Here is a 19988-nt window from a genome sequence, read left to right on the forward strand (position 1 = left end):
ATTTAGTGGCCACTTTTCATAAACATGTTAATAACGCATAAAAATAGTTTTTTGGGGTTTGTTTTTTTGTAGTATTTTTTGTTTTGTTTCGGGTTGTTTTGTTTTGTTTTTAAGGGATTGATAAAGAGAGCAGAGAGAGGTGACCGAGATTTTGATCGAAAACTTATTGCTGACTGGTCAAATTTAAATTCGTGCTTTAGAAGACGAAGTTCATGCGTTTAGCACAAAAAAACCTCATGGGTTTTTTTTGTTGTTTTTTTTCCAAGCCCGGGCAAACTGATGCGCCTTTTTGACAGCTTCCCGCGGAACAACGAGTGCAAAAAGCCTTATAATGCGAAATACTCGGCACCCTCAACCCCGAAGAAGAGGAGAACGGGGTGAGGTCAGGGGTCGGGGGTATGCACACTTCTTGCGCTGCCCGGAGTGAGGTGAAGATCGCGACACGCAGCCGGTGGAGCGGTCCCTTCCGCTCTCGTTCCCGGGCAGCGTACCCCTACCATCCCTGTCGCCCTTCCCAGGCGAGGCGCCGCTCCAGGTGGGCGGGGAGGTGGCGGGCGGTGGGGGCTTCGGCCCCGCTCCAGCGGCCGCCTGTGCCTCCGCTGACGTCCGCCTCCGGAGACCGGCTCGGAGCATCCCACCTCCCGCCCTGGCGCTGGCTCAATCTCCCCGTGTCGGGCGCCGGGCGCCGCGCCCCCGCCAGCCCCGAGGAGCCGGGTTGGGCAGCCCGGGAGGCGTCTCCTCCGCAGCCCCCGCCCTCCCGCGCCGGTGCTGAAGCGCTTCGGCCGCTCCCCGGCAGCGCCCCCGGGACAGCGGCGCCCCTTCGGCCCCGCAGCAGCACCCGGGCCTCCCTCCCTGCCGCTGCGCTGCTGCGAGGACAACTCATGGGAAATAAATAAATTAGTTGCCCCACTCACCCCCGCGGCAGGGAAAGGAGCCGGCGGCGGCTGCGGGATTAGATCCAGCCCAAGCTAGAGACCAGGTAACGTAACCTACCCGCCTGGAGGGAGGAGGAGGAGGAGCAGCGAGGCCGCTTAGGTCGCCCCCACCGGGGAGGGCTCCGGGGGACAGAGAAGGGGCTGCCGCAGGCGGGGCGCGCCGGCGCGGCCCCGGGCCGGCTGCGTGAGGGCGGCTGCCCTAGCGCTGTGAGCGCCGCACTGTCAGTGACACACACACCTCCACCGCCGCCCACGCAGGGATGGATGAATGGATGAGTGGATGAGTGGATGGATGGATGGATGGATGGATGGATGGATAGATGGACTGACGCCACTCGGGGTGCAGCCGCCGCCCCCCGCGGGCGCTGCCCCCGGTACCAAAGCAGCCATTGCAGAGAGGAGCCGTACGCCCCGGCCGTGCCCCGCCGCCCCTGCAGGGAGCAGTTTCCCGGCTGCCATGCGGGCGCCCGGCGCTGACCGCGGGGCAGGGAGGCGGGCGGTGGGGCCGGGGCCGAGACCCCAGCTTCGGGGTTGGGGGAGCCCGGCGCTATCCCGCCCCGCGCCCCTGCACGCATCCTTGCGGGGCGGCGAGCCTAGGCCACCCCCCGCCTCATCCCCGGTCGCTGCGGCACCGCCCGCCCCCGCCCCGGGGGCAGCTCCGGAGGGAAATGTGGGCGGGGAAGCCGCGGCGGCCGCAACAGCAGAGGAAAAAGGTCGCTGCCGCCCTTGCCATCATCAGGAACGGGCCTGCAAGAGGCGATAATGTCATAGCTCTGTAGTCAGGATGACCTTGAGGAAGGTGGGTCTGGAGGGACCCTGTGCTGCACCATGTCACCTGCAGCACTAGGTTGTTCTCTGAGCTCGGCAACGCTGACATTATTATCTCTAAACATTGCTGGGTTTAGTTAGTGGTTGTGTACTGAGCTCCCGCTGTAACTGGTACTAGAGATGGGAAAATGCTCCTTCTACATCATTCTCTTTACTTGACCTCTGTTAGTACACTGTGCAATCAAGGTCCTTGAAGGAAACGGTGCTAATTTTCTCCTCGTTGAGGACCAATTGTCCAGAGAGAAAAGTTATGTTTGCCACTTTCTGTCCTGGGTTCATGGTTGTTGAAGTGGCCCCTAAAAGGCACTGAAGCAATCTCAGAAGAGACTGAGAAGTTGCCCAGTTCACATTTCAGAGACCAGTGTTCCCTGGAACGTCAAGGAGGGCACATTACCTCTCAGCCCTGCAGGCATGCTGGACTGACACTGCTTTTCTAGTCAGGTGGATAGGAAAAAAAAACAAAACAGAATAAGAGCTGGCTGTTTTTTCAGATGCCAGCCTGAGCTTTCAGTAAGAGAATCTTACTCAAAATAAAATTGAAAGCTTTTTTTGGGAAGAAGAAAGAAACCAAAGGAAGCTGCTACCTGATGGAGGCGTCCATTCTTGTTTCATTGGTCTCTATAATAATCACTCGTGTTTCCATAGTGACATCCATCTGGGGCTCTCAAGTTACTTATAAAATAGTAATGAAATAGGTGCTTGCAGCTTCCATTGCAGGAATGGGGCCATAAACTTAGCAGCACTCCAATCAAACCGACAAAATATTGCTTCAGTTCTGTCTAGATGAATCATGATATGAAAGTTGGTCTTCAAGACAGAGGGATGTAGACTGATATTCAAAGGAAGCAGAAAACTGACAAATAGTTCAATAAAAGTGGTAAATGCTTTTCAGTACAAGTATTAAATCTGGGGATAATGTATAAGTGATTCCCTTCTTATTTTAAAGACAGCTCTCTCCTCTCTCCTGTTATTGTCTGCCAACTGTGAATATCATACTTGAGAATGAGTGCTGAATATTTACTCCTTCCACGTGGTGGAATAAATTCAGAGAAGAAATTATACTCCAGGTGTTTCCATTATTTGTACAATTTATTATGGAGCTGTAACTCTGTATTTGTAAGGGCCCAGCTAACTTAGTTTGCAAGATAGTGTTTACAATGTAAATGGCCACAGCAGACCAGCTAATTATTTTGAATAGGCTTGAGGTGGCTTGAGGCTATGGATTTTTTTATGGCAGCATTTTTGGTTTGTGAAATCAGACTTATTTATAGCCTAAATATCAACTGTGGTCTTCATGGAAGGTCTTCATGGATAGCAGAAAAAATAAAGTCATACATTTTATGGATAGGGAAGCTCTTTGGATTATATAGTGATGCAAATGATACAAATTATCTGAGTGGGTATTTTACATGTAAGGAGACTTTGAAATAGGACAAAGGGAAATATCAATGAAAGAGGTAGTTAAACATAGTGCCTCTATGGCTGTGGTGAAGAGAGATGGAATTCTGTGTAATTTCAGTGTAAATGAATGCACCATTAATAGTACGTAAAAGAAAAAAAAGAAAGAGCCTCCTTCCAGCACTTTAACCTAATTCCATCTATCCCTTCTCTGAAGTATATATTGGATTTAAATGTTCCTAGTTCTTGCTGTGGCAATATCTTCATTCTAGAATCTGAATTATATGTAGGCAGAAGATCCTTTGGGCAGCCTTACAGGTGATGCTGTTATTTATGGACAGGCAAGTTATAGATAAAAAAAGAGAACAATTTTTGAATCATAAGGTGATGTTTTTTAAAATATTAGACTTTCATTTCTCCTCTTTCTTGGATTTTGTTCACTATGTCATAGTTCTTGCATATTTCTTTTATAAATATAAATATATTTATGGCATGGACCCATTGTTTTTGTTTTTGCTTTTTCCCCTTTTAGAAAAGTCTTATTTTGTATCCTTGGTTTCTTAGGTAGATCATCTTGTCCTCCTTTTATGATGAGGTGGTTTTGCTTCCAGTAACTCTGGTTATTATTGGACCTCTTCCAGGTCAAGAAAAAAGACTACAGCTCACCTGATTTTTTTTCCATTGCAACATCACGGGATGGTTTTGAAGAGCTGCATTTTTCTTAAGGAGAGGATTGCTTTAGCAAATGTGGTGTCTGAATGCAATTCTCAGTTCTATCCCCCACATCATTTGCCAGAGTTAAAGCTGTCCATTTCTTTTGTGAGGATCAAGAGCAGAAGAATGTTCTTGGGATATGCTAATAATCTGTGATGTTAAGTGAATTTTATATTTCAAGGTCAGTATGATTATTAAAATGTAATTATCTTTTCATATTTGTTAAGTCATAGACATGAATCATGGATAGAGTGTTACCAGTTTCTGTGCCTGTTCATGTAATATATATGCCCTAACATTTGCATAGCATCAAAGAGGAGGTTAGCAAGGAAAATAGGACCTCATTGGCCACTGTTTGTGTGTCAAATGAAAGTGAGAAGCAGGCTGCATCTCAAATATTCATCTGAAGTCCAAATCCTCATTCCTTGACTTGCATGTATTTGTGAGCTGTTGTGCCAACTTTCCTAATTCTGTTGTGAATCTTGGAACACTTGAATAAAATTTTGCAGTATTCAGACAAAAGTATCTGGGACATAAGAGTAAGGAGATAATTTTCCATGACTTGAGAAATAGAGGATGTTGGACAAACAGACTGGGGAGCACTGTCTGTCACATATTCCTGATATTCCTTATAGCTCTTAGTCTTATAGTCAAACAATGAAAATAATGTTAAGCTTTTATTGAAGATTAAATACCTAGCTCACCAGGTCATTTTGTCTAATGAACTAGGAAGAGGCCCCAGTTTGGTTTTTTTTCCTTGCAGTCTTAAGATTTTTACTTCATAATATTCGTGTCTGAAAGGGTGATTCATCAGCATCAGCTTGTTTTTCTGCTGAGTACATTATTAAATTTAGTTTATGCAGTGTTTTTAAGTAGTTCCTTTATTTGCTATCTCAAGGTCAAGCTCCCAGCTACATGCTACTATTTTTTTTTCCAGGACACGGTATTTTCATGTCTCATGACACTTGCAGTGATATCTAATCAGAGGTGTGCATTAAAAGCAATTGCTGATAAAAATGGAATAAGCCTTTCCAAAAGGATATTAACATAACTAGAGCAATTAAAAAAGTTCTGAACAATGAAGGAGGAAAATTATTGGAAAAGAATGGAGTCTTAGCAAGATATACTTTCCTTTATGGTTGTAAGATATAAAATCCTAAAGAGAATTAATATTAATTCACAAAATCAGGATGCACTAGAAAACAAACTTAAGTCTGATTTTTATTTTATTTTTTTTTTTAATTTAGCTGTTAATGCATTTTCTTTTAACTTGGTGCTATGGTTATTGTATATGAAGTATTGAATGTATTTAATTTCCATACAACAATAAATCTGTGCTCTGAATAATAGTGTAAATTGTATAGAATTAGCTAACAATTAGATTGTAAGAAATTTTTACTTTTAAGTCAGCTATTGAAAAATTGCAGAAAGGCCAAACATTGTAGAACTTGTACTATTTTGGAATAGGTGGATTTTGCATCTTTTTCATATGGGTGGTATGAAAGATGACAACATCTGATTTGTTAACCTCCAAACAAAACTCCATGGACTGGAGTTGTCCAAATGTGCAGGACTGTTTAAAAAAAAAAGTTGGTTTTCTTCCAGTCTGAACATGTGTCCCACAAAAGGACACTTTCCAGTTGTTTTGACACCAAGCTTAGTAGTTATTTCATGTTATTCCCTGTTTAAGATGGACTCAGCTCTATGTGAGGATCAAGATGCTGTGGCAACATCCAGAAAGCAGACTGCAGAGAAGACAGATCAGAACAACTTTTGTATTTCATGTTTTTTCTTACCTTTATATATTTTTAAAAGTTTCAGTCCTTTAGAATACCTCATTTTCTCACACCTTCTGGCAAACTCTGGCAGATTCAGGTGTGCCTGTTGTGAAGTGCCCTTCCCATCATACTGCACCAGTGACAGCAAACTGTGGGGACTGCTCCCAAGTTTGGCACTTAGGAATAGTGCAAAAGACAAGGAGTCAAAATGGTTCTCAAAATATGTTTAACATCAAAGAAGTTGAGCCATTTGCTGTCACTGCAGTGGTGGTGAAGACAGTGAAATGATGTACGATGCTTTTTGCACATGTTCTGTGCAACAGAAACTAGTAAAATCACTCACAAAACAATATTATGTCATCCAAAAAGATAGAAATAATTCCATTTTATAGAAAGAGATGAATTAGGATTTTTAGCATTCATGCTCGCTGTTCCTCACTTCGACACTCTTGCAGTCTATGGTACAAGCAAAAAGAAAGATGAAAAAAAAGATGAAATCTCTATTTTCTCATGTATCAAACTCAGTGTGAGCTTCAGACTTGTATTTCTCAATGCTAGTTTTCTGAACTCAGGAAATACTGAGAACAAATGTGTATTTTACAGTTCTAAAAACGTGGAGTCAGCGAAAAAAGAACTTATTTCTGTGCTGACAAAAATTTTAAAAGCATATATGCAAAATGAGTATTTGATTATTTTAAAGCAAACTCAGTTCCTACCGCAGTGTATTTGAGTAGTATTGCAGATAGAGAAATGTGGTCACTTCCAGTGTATGCTTTTGAACTAAGTTTTATTAGAGTGTTTTTCAACATTTTCAACATAGGTCTTTGTGGCATTTTTTCTTTTTGCTTTTTTTAGATCTCTGAGACAATGATATAAATATTTGTTAGTGAAGGTTAGAATTTTTGATGTGACACAGGACTTTGTTTAAACTACCAACTATAAAACGTGGCTCCTGAGAGACATAGTTGCTTTTCTCTGCTGACCTTATAGTGAGATGAAAATTGGAAAACTTCCAGTGTAGGATGTCTCAACACTTTGCCATGCTATTGAATTAAAATGCAATAGGAGTTGTGATTACTATATTGAACTCCTATAGTTCGCATTCTTAATATGGCCTGCTGGATAGGTTTAAAAAAGAAATGGAAAAGAGTAACTTGATGATGCCAATAAGCTCCTCAAGGGAATTTAGGTGTCTGATTCCTTAACAATTGGTATTTTATGTGCTAAATTTCTTGACAATTCTGCCTTTGCTGAGTACACTTTCCACAGAAAAAATCTTTTCTGGAAATTAACTTCTTTTGTGTGCTATGCCAGAGATGGATTTGGGTCTGAAACTGGGTTCTGTGCCCTGTGTTCTCAACAGTGCCTTCTGCTTATGTTAGAAATGGACATTGGTGAGCTACCAGCTGCAAACTGGAACTGAAGACTGATTTCAGAGGCAGAAAAAAATGTCAGACTCCAGCTGGCTGAGAAAGGGGGTTGCAGGTCAAGAGAACAGAATAGATTGTGAAGGGAAATTGGTGCAGGAAGCTGAAGAAGGCAGAAGGCCTAACATCCCATTACCAAACCCTTTTTAAGATGTATATCTTTATTATAATTTGTATATAGTGTTAAACCAAGGGCTTCCTTTATACCCTGAGGTATTTGTGAGTGCTCTGCTCATTGTGTCACACAGGGGTCTTAGCACCTTGTCTTCCATTAGGCAGCCTCTTTCCCTTCTTCTCACCAGCATTACAAAATGTGACTCAGGGGACTCAATAGCCCATGATTAGAAGCCACAACGCCAGCTTTTAGAATGGAATGAAAAAAAGCTTTTGAATTTTGAGACCTCTGGGCTGTATATTTAATGAATATAGGTAGAAAACAATACGCCATAATAGCCTGTATTTACAAAGCATGAAGTATGCGTTGTATTTGTGAAGAATAAGTAAAAAGGAGGTCCTGTTTTCTTGTTCTTGTGCAGATATAATTATGTTGGCCAGAGGCATAGGGTAGTTTTTGTTCGCATGTTTTTCTGATGTAGTTATATACAAAAAAATGTTTTGAGGTAGTTATGCTGTGTAGGAGGGTGCTTTATTTCAATTTAGCCTATTTCCTCTTTCATACATAACAACACCAGAGCATTATGAAAGCTGTGCATGTTCTTTGTCAGTTTTAGCTGTATTATAACAGTGAAACAGGTTTATAAGGAGAACTAGTGTGTACAAAGGCCAAAGTCACATGAGGCATAGAAATGCAGGAAAAGCATTTAAAACTCAGGCCAAAAAACCTTGTGGTATCATCTCTCAGTCAAAGAATATGTCAGTGTTGTTTGGCTGACATTTCCTCTATTTCTGTGACTCCAAGTCTGAACTTGATCTCCCTTCCTCTCAAAATCATCACAGTTGGAAAAGACCTCTAAAATCACCGTGTCCAACTGCAAATGACCCCCTCAAATAAAATACATGTATCAATATTTGTATCACTCACTACAGCATGGCCTGAAGCTCCTCATCTCTCCTATAGTTCCACTGGGTTAAAAGTTTATACCCAGTAATGGCTGCTGAGACTCTTTCGATTGTTTCTCAAGACACAGTTAGTTGCCCAGATGACTTGCTTTGATTTATCTGATTAATTTTATTGGAATTTTTTTCTTATAACGTTTTATCTGTTTCCAAACAAATATTTTCATGTGTCTATCTTCTTTACTCTTCCCTTCCAATTTTTTTTTTTCAGGGAAAGCTTTTTCTTTCTCCCCATTTATTTGAATAAAAAAACTCAAAGTACCAAGTTAGCAATCTGCTCTTCTCATCCTACCAGCATGGCAGGAAACTCCTACTGGGTTTTCCACACTAAAACTGGAAAGTGTCAGAAGCATGCTCACTTGCAGGACAGATTTTATATGGCATAGATGATGCACACCTGTGCTAAACAGTGTTTATGTATTTTTAATGCTATTTTTAACTTTAATTACAGATGCATACATTCTTTATCCTTCTGTTTTTCAATCCTGCCTTTCAGGTGTTATGATTAGGGTAAAGAAAAAAATACAGCCTTAGGAAAGTTACAAATGTAGAGGGTGAAAACAGAGTAGAAGGGATAGAGACATTAAGCTGAGGAAATATCATTACTTTGAGGAATTTCACAGAGGCAAATATCTTCAGCCTAGCAGAAGGAGAATAATATGTCATATTTTTAATGAGATGGGGTTTTGGTTGTCTTCAGATTTTTTAATTTTTATTTTTTATTTTTGAGAAACTACAAGAGAGAATGCTGACCTTTACTTCTATTATTTCTGTGTGCTAATTGTAGTTCATAGCAAGTTTTGTTGTCTATGTATAGTTGTATTGCCTGAGCACCAAATGAGTGTATATTCTTGGCTGTGCTGTTATTCACACCAGTGTATCTGTCAAACAAGATTCCAATAAAGAAATGAATATGAAATATGACATGAGAAAAACTTAACAACTGAGCAATACAATTCTAAAATATCAATATTTCAACCTTGAAAATAAAAGGCAAGTATTGAGTTTTATAGTCATTGTTTAGCCTGGTGATTGAGAATATCTTGACTTCCAGAAGTACTTCACAAATACTGTAAAACACTACCAAAACCATTACACTTAACACTATAAAAGTAAATAAAGGCTAGAACCATCATCTTGAGTAGTAATGACCTGTGACCTCAATGGGAGCCAACCTGGACTCTGCAGTATGGGCTTGTTCAGATGATTTAGCAATGGGTGGGTGAAAAGGGGGTTGCTTCTGACTAACAGCTTGTTCAGCACCACTGAGCCCCAAGGCAGAGCTCCATCTGCTAATGCATCCCACTGTGTGTGTTTGCTTAGATGCTCAGCACATGCACAGGAGACTCCCTTCCACATGTGCTGTGGAAAAGGAACTCTGTGGAAAAGGAACTCTGACATATAAGATGCATGTATGTCATGTCTATACATGGCTGGGTCCTCTCACACCAACATGCATAAGGGAGTGTTGATCCAGTTGATGGTTTCCAGCTCAGAATTATTTTTATGATTAAAGAAGTAATAGTGGCTTCCATCATGTTGCTTAGCACTAAAGCAGATTGCTTTAAGCAGCCTGGAAAATACAGTCATAGGGTGTTTGTAATGTAATAGGATACAAAAAGCATGTCCTTTCCATGGCAAAACCAGATTCTTTTTCTGGATTTGATAGCATGGAAAGGTGTTAATGAAACAAGATGTTCTTGCTCAACTAGGTAGTCAGCTTACACTTCTGGATATACTTTAGAATTGCTGAAATATTATATAGCTAAAATGATGATGAATTAAAACATTTTTTACTCATTGGAAATGTATTGTAAATATGAGGTAATGATATATTTTTTCCTGCATCTATTTTTTAAAAATTAGCAAAGCTGTTGTTAACCTGTCCAATCTTACTTTTAAATTATTATGCATAAATTGCTAGTCTAATAGAATAGGATTCTTACAGAATACTGAAGCTTTAATTTAGGATTCAGAATATGTTTTTAACCTTAATAAGCTGGCTAGAATTTTTTTTTCTTTTCTCAAATTTACCAGTTTTATTCCAAGTGTATAAATGCAACAGTTTTTGTATGCAGCACAATAGTCTTGTGAAACCTGAATTAGGCACCTAAATTAGTATCTTTAATTCCAGTGTTACAGGGTCCTAGGTCAGTAGGTTTTTATCTCTTAATAACTGAAGATTAAATACTCTTTTAAATCAATCCTTTCTTCTACGTAACACTTGTACATGGTGGAATCAGAAGTTCTAACTGTATGCTGAACAGCCTATTTTATAAGTATTTTGAACAGCAAATATAGTTGTTTTATAAGCAGATAATCTTGCATTCTGGTATAGTCTCAAAGAAGCATCAGCTTGTTTCTCCTTATAGCAACTGGATAGATGTGAGGAGATAGTTTCTTAATAATATTGTATGAATAATTGTATGTAAATATACAAATACACAAGGTGATTAAAAAATGGTAAGATATATGCAATATGCTGCATACTAGGAAATGAAGTGAGGAAATTAAGAAAGTACTGGAAGAAATGCAGGTATATTGGCTTCATGTTTCATGAAGTTCTAGTGTTGCAGTATGGTATATACAGCCTGTATTAATCTGCCATGAGTACCATACGTACCTGTGGATTTATTTTCCATATGAATCTTTTGAGTTCTTTGGAACATTTCTAGGCCCAGGTGCATAGAACAAATAGTGATACTGATAGATTAAAAAAACCCTGAAGAGTGTTTCATACAAGAGCAGTGTGAAAGAAGGCATAGGACTGAATGAGGGGAAGTACAGAAGCATAAAGAGATGTAGAGTCTGAACTGGGTAAGAAAATGAATGTAACAAGGAGCAGGTTTCACTGCCATTGCTTTGGCTTAGGACATGAACTGTCAGAAAGGAACATATGTAAATTTACAGAGCAAATTTAGCCCCCTAGAGAATGAAGGATTCCTGTAATCAAGGAAGTTTTTACTCATCCAACCAAAGCAGAGACAGTTCTGTTTTGCAGTGCCAAGTGACTGAGATTGTTTGCTTCATAGCTATTCTCACTGCTCCAAAGCAGAATTTGAACTGTTTGGTCAAACCCTGCTGAGTTCATTAACTTTGTGTTTTTGTTTCTGTTACCCCATTGGGAAGAGAATAGTTTGTATTTATGTTCCTAAAAGATTGGACCTGGCTTATTTAACCAAGCTCCACTGAGGACAGAACCTTTTGTATTTATTTGAACTCTTGCTCCCAGGGTCATTTTCATCTGCTTCTCTGACCTTGCCAGAGGGAATCCCTCTTTATTTCTTCATTTGGTAGAACTGTTTATCTGGACCCTGCTGAGGATAGAAATGGGCTGCCTACTTTCTTCTGCAAAAAGGAACCATGAGAGACCATAATTTTTACTAAAGAGAGAAGAGCGTATGTAATGCTTTTTTTTTTTTTTTTTTTTTTTTTTCCTCTGCCCATCAGCAAATTGGTGATTTCTTGACTTGGAGGGTGTTGCAGTGATACTTCAAGCAGAAGTAGGAAGGTGGGAAGGCTGGGGACAGCAGTGAGAAGGTACAAGGTTTTGAAGGTAGAGAAAGAAAGGAAGGTACATGGATATAATCTGTCAAGCTGATGGCCTTCAGTTTTCAGGCAGTCCAGAACTGCAACGATTTGTTTCCTGTCCTGTTTTTGAGGAAGGTCATAGAGCTACCTAAAAACTCCTCTATGCTCAGAGTGGAGGGAATGCACGGTACTGTCAGATCACTGGCTTTAATTTCAATCCTAAAATGCTGAGGCATAAGTATTAGGGCAGTTTGAGCACCTGTGGTTTTTGAGACACTGTGTTAGTGCTGAAGTTTAGTTACTGTCTTTAAAAAAAAATACACACATGCACAAAATAGCTGCTGTAGAGCTACAGTGAACCCGTTCATTGATCTGAATCTTTTACCCATGGTAGCTAAAAATGTTGCATTTATCTCAAATACATGTACTTGGGGTGGCTTGAAAGAAGCTGACTAGTTCAGAGAGCAAAAATGAAAAGTGAGCTGTAAGGGAAAGGTGCTGCTGTTGCGGTATTCAGGCCAGCTGGGAGCTCCATAAGATTTATCTATTTCCTGAGGAGCCTCAGTTGGCAGGATTTCTGTGTAATTCTGCCCATAAAAATAAGCCTGCTTTACCGTGGTAGAAACTACAGCCAAGAGTTGATCCCCCAGGGGTGAAAGCTTCTGCCAGCACAGCTGCCCCTCCAGGCAAAGTAGAAAGACACTGTACTGTACTCTTTAATCACTATGGTTTGTATCTCCTTCTTGTCTTCATTACTTCATTAATTGCCAAGCATTTTTATCACTATGCGTATATGTTAAAGTACACATACTTTATAGAGACATAAAGACATACCATTAGAAGTGAAGATACCAATAAAGGCAGTAGTACCACTTCATTCAGACTAATTTTCCTTTTAGCTCACATTTTTCAATGTCATTACTGCATCCTCTCCCCTATGAAGAACAGTCCTTTTTTTTCTCTTGCTCAGTAAGTCTCATGTACACAGTGAGTTCCACTGTATTAGGCTCACAAACATTATCTGATCTGACTAGAAAAACATATTTTTCTACTAAAACAAACAAACAAAAAACCTGACCACAAATAATTTATTAAAGAGAAAGCAAGAGATTTAGTATAAAAATCTAAAGTGATATGAGTAAAACAGAAAAATTGCATACATATATCAGCGATTTGAACATATTTTGTTTTCATGAGTTACTTCAGTGTTTTTAAAAAATAAGAAAGTTTGTGGCCAGTTTTATACTTTTTTATTTAAGGCACTAGGTGATGCTGAAATAATGATGGCTTAATTATGCCCTGATAGAGTTACAGCCATCTGTAGCCTTAAAAATTGTTTTGAAGGTATTGCTTTCTTTTACTTCATGTATGATTAGCTTTGGGTTCATATAGATACATCTACATACAAGATAGTGTGGACACCTGAAGGGAAATCCTAATACCAGGGGAAGCATGAAATGTCAGTCTTTTTGTCACGGAGCAGTTTTTCCTTACCTTGGACTTTGTATACTGCTGAGTTTTTGAGCTATTAGAGCTGTTAACTGTGGGAGATTTAAGGAGGAAAAGTGAAGGGAGGGTGGTGAATGTTGCTGTGGAGCAGGCTGAAGCATTGGCCACTGTTGATGTGGCAGATGAAGGAGGTGGTAGGGGGGTGCACGTGTTTTCACTCCAGTGCCATTGCAACAAGTGCAGAATGTAGTAAAAAGGAAACTACTGATAGTTCACTTTAGCCTGAAACTTGTGCAAAGGTGGTTTTAAACCCACCCTTATATCAGGCTCATTCTGAGGGGTGGTGTACAAGACAGGAGAGTGTCACATTTTAAAGACAAATGAGAAAATCTCGTTTCACATTGCCCAGGTGCAGCATGTCTGTCTGCTCCTGTTGTCCCTTCATGTTGCCTTATGGTCTTTTCCATTCACTCCTTACCATCTCTTGAAGATAAATCCTGCAAGAGTGCTTACCTGAGAATCAGGAAAGAACCAGCCCCAAAGGCTGTGTGTACACACAATGTTGGGCAATGTGACGAGGTACCTTTCAGATTTGCATTTTTTTCATACCTAACACACTCAAACTTGTGCACTGTCACGCCCTGTGGTGGATCTTATTACCCAAGCTCTTGTTTATCTGCAGTTATCTAAGCCGGAATGATAACACTTTTAAAATAATTCACAGAGAGTATCTTTAAATTAATCTTGTGGAGTTTTGTTCTTCAAACAGATCTATGAAATTTCTTGAGCTTACTCAAAAAATCTTGGTAATATCTCTGGCAAACTGTTACTGTTTTTCTGGTTAGCTGTAAGCAGTCCCTGATGCATGTTGGTAGGTGTCTGTATCATCAGAGACAGCCCTAATTCTTTCATTGCATTGAGTAAAATACATTCTGCTGCCACTGCTCTGACATTTGCACGAAATAATATTTAATGGTAGGCGTTTTTATAGAATTTTAGAATGCCCCATCTTCAGCTATGATGAAATAGAGTCTCTTAAAATTCTAGAAGAATATGAGAGAAAGTATTTACGCATTGTAAAAATTAATGTCTTATTAGCAATTTAATCAGTGCAGTCACAAGTTGTCTCTAAAAATGCTGCCTCTCCAACTCTGCAGCTCTGGGCAACTGTCCAGTCTTTACATCAGGTAAGCTGCCCTCTATGTTGTTCTGTAGGACACTGACATTTTAACTGGATGGTTTATGCAATGACTTAGTTGAGTAAATTTTGAATTAAAATTCCACGTATAACAGTTGTCACTGTTCCTTTTTTTTTGAACAAGACAGTTATTTGCTTTTGCTATATAAAACTTGGCTTGAAAATTTACCTTCAAAAAGGATAGTATTAGATGGGTATGGTGGAACATAAAGCATGAGATAGTTTATCTGCTCCTTCCATACGTTTTCTCCTATACAGCCATGATAGCCATAAAAATATTCCTAATGCAACATTCCTGAGCTGCACACTTTACAAACACAGCAGCAAAAATATGGGTATTGCAGCACATGCTTTTCAGAGACTGATTACTCAGCCAAACTGAATATATTTTTCTCAGCAATACACAAAAGATTGCAAGATTTCAGATTTCAACACTGTACTGTAAAGCTGCAGATCTACTTCAAATAAGATGGGAAGAACATTTTTTAATGTACTTTTTAACTGCCTTATTTCATAAGACTTGCATAAGCAAACATGAAAACTCTTATCCTACCTACCCCAAAACACTTAAGATTTAAAAACTTTGACCTGGAAGAATGAACTGCTTCATTATTTCCAGTTGCCTGCAGCACCAAGAAACTGTGTTATGAGTGCATAGCACTGGGTTCATCCAAATGCAGAGTTCGGTGGCATAGATATCTATAGATAGCTATAATTCAGGTATGTGAATCCTAGCTATTCAGATCACACGCAGATGTCAGCACTGTAAGGGTCTAAATATGGCTGAAATAGTTTACTCTTAAATCAGAAAAATTGAGAAATTCCATATAAGCCAAATAACTTCTTGCAAGTCTTTGTTTATAAACTTAGGTCTTTCCTAAAATGTGAAAATATAAAACTATATACCAGCAGGAGAAAAGAAGTGGAGATTGTAATCCAGGATTTGAGGTCTTGCAAGGGCTTAAACCAAAACCAAAACATTACACCAATGGAAAACAACCTGTGACCAAATCGCTATTATTAGAACAAACCCCTACATAGCTTTAAGTACAATCGCCAGTGCTAATGTAAAGCATTCTTTCAAGGAAACCAACACCCTTGGATTGTGATTGAAGAAATTGTGTGTAATACTAAAGATATCACTTGGCTGTGTGTGGAACTGATTATTTTTTTAAAGTGTCTGTTAATAAATAGATATTTTACTGGAACAGTTTTTAGTGAGTAGTAAATCTGAGCTGCAGTTCTGGTCGGCATACAGACTACATGGTTATGGTGAAATTTCTTCAATTTTAACTGTTTAAGCTCATGATCCTGGAAGAAAACTTGAGCCACGTCTTGCTTTCTGGCTCTTTTCCAGGAAGGAGTGGTTAAATTTAACAAGTATTTGCTTGTGTGTAAGTGGCGAGCAAGATGCAGTAAAGCAGCTTCATCTTGGCACCTATTTCAAGTGAGCTCTTGAGTAGCTGGATTTGTATTATATTTAAAAACCTACTTGTCATTATTCACAAAATGCACTGTCAGATTAGTCTTATAGGTTGAGCTGAGTAATAGCTCTCTGGGTATCTATACATTTTATATAGACAGTGGTCTAAGACTATTAACTTTTATTTTTTGTCAAGTTCAAGCTGACAGTGAACTGCAGACCAGTTGACTGCCAGCAGCGTGCCCTGTGCCAATTAGCTCTGTCACTCAGAAGCACAATTTAGCCTGAGCTATGACCTTCTACCTCATGCTCAGCTCCCAGGATTTAAAAGATCAGCCTCGATGTAGGCACAGATGCAAACCCTTCTGTTTTCTGAAACAAATGGACAAAAGGCAGCTATGGTCCTCCACCCTGATGCCAAGCTGGTGCTGTGCCCATCTGTGTTGACCATGTAGTCAGCATCTCCAGAGGACAGCTGTGGGCTCATCTTCTAGGGACATTATAATGGTACCTGCTGCTAATCTCTCTTCCTGTGGCTGCTTTTCACAGATCCAGTGCCTGGGATCCTGTGGAAGGAAGGGCCTCCTGATGATGGGCACGGAAAGGGGGAACAGCTTTGCTGACACAAGTGAGAAGCTGGAGCTGGGACTAAACATAAGTTGTCAAAATCTAAAGGAGGGTTTTCAGTACAATATTGTCTCACTTCCTATTTCTCTCCAATAATAGGAAACATGGTATTGTTGTTACCACAGGGTCTCTGTCAGAGTTCAGCAACCCATGTTTACTTCCTTTTTGTCCTCTTCTTATGTGCTTGTGTCAGCAAACATGTTCCCTTCCTGCTGTTGTCCTCAGTGCTGAGAAGAAAACCCTTTGCAAGTTGTCCTCCCTGCAGTTTGGCCTTAGTGGCTCACCTATCACTGCCACATATAATCTCCAATATATTTCATCCTTCCCTAAGGAACTGTTTCATATTCAAATTTCAGACAGTAAAAAGATCCATTAAGTGATAATATTTTCCCATGATTAGGCTGGGCTTTTCTTTCAAGCAGCTCCCATATTGACTGTGCTCCTGGTAGTGCTAGGGCTCAGTCTTACTTTTTATATGAGATTGTCACAGGTCTCAGACATGCAGATTATCCTTAGCATCATTATTGTCAGATGCATCAAGAAATTAATTGAGAGAGTTGCTTCTTTTTTCTCCGTGAATATTCAAAGAAGTGAAGGGTGAAAGTAACAGCAGTTTTTTCATAAAGTTTGTTCCAGGGACTGCATAAAACTCCCAAACAAAGCACTTCTAAGAGCTTGAAGGATTTAACACCAATTGCACAGTGAACATCTAGGACAAGAATAAGTTCATAGTTTTTAACCTGAGTCATCAGGATGTTTTTCCATTTCATTTAGCCTTGCAATTTCACATCTTCCAGCATTTATTCCATCAAGACAAGTGTGGTGTGAGAGACTGGTGAGAAATAGCAGTCATAATGACACATACAGCTTTTTTTTTTTTTTTTTTTTTTTTTTTTTTTTTTTTTTTTAAGTTAACATTGCTTTTGCAATTAAATAGGAAGATGATCTGATTTTTTCCCTGTAAAAGTGATGAGTTTATGTAAAATTTCAGAAATAATGGAAAATAGTTTTCTGAGCTCTGAAGTAAATTTTGTATTATCTCCAAAACAACGGATGTAATGATGAGCATTACTTATTAACAAAGGAAAGTTCCTACTTACTCTAAAAAGCTTAATGTGGTATTTTAATATGCCTGTGAATGGAGCAGTCTAAAAAAGATTTAGTCAATTATTAATTACTGGACAATTTTGCTCAAAATGAGAAAAAAAATTTTTTGCAACATTAGCTGCGTTAAGTGCCTGAAATTTTGCTTTTAAGCTTCTGCTGATCTTTAAAGCATTTCTAATGTATTTTTATTTGTTGGGCAAAATCCTATTAATGCTGATCTTAGCTTATATGTGTTTTAAAAGGCAGGTTCACAGCAAACATCTCAGTGTGTGAAGTCCTGTAGCATAAGTCACAAACTATTTTCAGGTGTCCCTAGACATTAGCACTCATTTTAAAGGCTGTAGCATCCAAATATGCTTTGGAACTCCTTTTGATGAAAGTGAAAAATCCTGTATGTCAGACAAAGAATCTGTGAAAGAAACCTTTAACAGATGATATAATGTTCATAGTCCTTCTTGTGAGATTGTGTTCTCAGTGTTGAGCTTCACCATAACCTCTTGCACCTCAGTAATTTGAGATGCTTGTTGGTTTAGCAATTGGTGACACAAAATAAACTGTCCAAACACCATGTGTTATAATCAGCCAATCAGGTCTCCAGAGAGTCTTTAAATGTTCAAACTGAACAAAGGCTCTGTATCTATCAAGTTCAGATTATTGTCTTGGACAGCAGCTGTCTTCCAGGTAATGTGCTGGTTTTCTGTTTCCTTTTAACTTTACTTAGTGGTAATAGGTAGCTTCAGGTTACTGAGGTAATCCATGCAAAACTAATTGACTGATTAAATGCAAGGCAAGTCGACGTGCCAATGCATGTTGTCCAATATTTGCTATTGCCTTTTTAATGATTACCTAGCATGTATCAACAGAAGAGTGTGAAGCACTTCAGTGAAGAAATATTCCTGCAGTTTGTCTGCTCCTAAAAAGTTATAGCAAAGATTAACAACGGAATGGTCACACTTTTCAGGCTTTATAGACTTGACTGACATTTTTTGTTCATATGTGTTGCCAGTATTTCTGGGAAAACAGAGTTCAAACATCAGTCTTTTAAGAGAAATTGAAGAAATGGAAGAATCAGTGTTGCTCAGGCCATATTTCAGGACTGAAATGTAAATTAGAGTGAATGGTGTGCTGGAAGTGGTTTTGTGGCTATGGGACTTGGAGTGAGTTGGAGGAATGAGCAGACAGTGATAGGGAGTGCTAAGTGGCAGAAACAGCTTTGAAGCTCAACAAACTCACAGTTAACATGGAAAAAGAGGAATGAAGGCATGAGAGGATTTGAAGAAAAGTTGGACAAAGCTGAGGCAATGTGCAAGGTAGATGATTGCTGTGGCAGCATGTGTGGGAATGAGGACTAGAGCCTGGGCTGACAGGGCGAATTAATCTCATGTGTGCTGAAGTAACACATAATTTATAAATGCAATTTCAGTTTTACCTACAAGACAAGTCTTCATGATAAACATCACATTTTCTTGGGATTTTGGAGTACAGCAATAACATAATCCCCCTGCATGAAACTCAGTGATTGAATTAAGGCTATTAAGTTTCTCTGAGCACTTATACAGTTAATTCTTCTGCAGTGCCAGAGATTTTTATAATAAAGAATGAAGGGTTGCTTTAAAACAAGTAATCTAGGTGCATATTTCACTGACAAAAGTAACTCTGTTTCAGTCTTTTGCAACCTCAGAACTCAATATTCTATGCCTAGTTTTAGCTCTAGGCTTCTAAAATTTATTAGATTCCTTTGACTGAAGCAAGTGCAAAAGTAATTCCCAATTCTGTTTATCATGTATAACAACAAAACTTCAACCAACCTAAGCGGTCTCACCAATAATTAATGCATTAGGAGCTTTGCAATAGCTGATTATATGTAATTTTAGAGAAAAGTTTACTGAGTTTATTTAATGGAGATAACTGGATGATATTTGGTGCTGTTTTTGTCATCCCTGTTATCAAAGTTTAAAGCCCCAAGGTCTAACTCTGCTTACTGAGCTCAAAACTGAGTGCAAAGCTCTCTGATTTCACTAGAGTATACTGATGGCTTAGAGGCCAGAATTTTGGTTGTTGTCTTCACAACTCTTCTGACATCAAAATCACTGTAATGACTTACCATATAGTAAAGATATGGACTTAAAAGGATCAAGCTGCAACACAAAAAGTGGTCTATAGTAACATCTTTCATGCTTATTTCTGATGGATACTTTTTGCCTTTCTTTGTATTTTTTTTAAATTTGTATTTGTTCATTATATGATTCTTAATAAATCTGCATTAAATGTTAGTAAAATGAAAATAACAGAAAGGTATTCCTATAGGCTAATGGTAGAGAGATCCCCAAACCCTTATGTCGGGACTCATGTTTGAACAAGTGATTTTTCATGATGCTGCATGCAACCTTAGCAAAGTTTAAATTTGAGGAAAATTCCTTTTGCCATAACTTGCTTCCTAAAAAAAATGGTTTTCAGAATGTCAAACAAAACTGATTTACCAGTACAACTCCCTGT

The 19988-nt window shown here is 39.2% G+C and overlaps 1 protein-coding gene across 1 annotated transcript in view; it reads left to right on the forward strand.

Annotated features, from left to right (window-relative positions):
• Positions 1–805: 805 nt before the first annotated feature.
• Positions 806–19988, forward strand: part of SLC16A7 (solute carrier family 16 member 7) — an 82580-nt gene continuing 63397 nt past the window's right edge. Inside the window, exon 1 of the mRNA XM_030463340.1 lies at positions 806–979. The gene's annotated coding sequence lies outside the window, so the exon portion shown is untranslated. The remainder of the gene's footprint in view (positions 980–19988) is intronic.

Source organism: Calypte anna, chromosome 1 (assembly GCF_003957555.1).
Source record: "Calypte anna isolate BGI_N300 chromosome 1, bCalAnn1_v1.p, whole genome shotgun sequence".
In the NCBI taxonomy this organism is placed as follows: domain Eukaryota; kingdom Metazoa; phylum Chordata; class Aves; order Apodiformes; family Trochilidae; genus Calypte; species Calypte anna.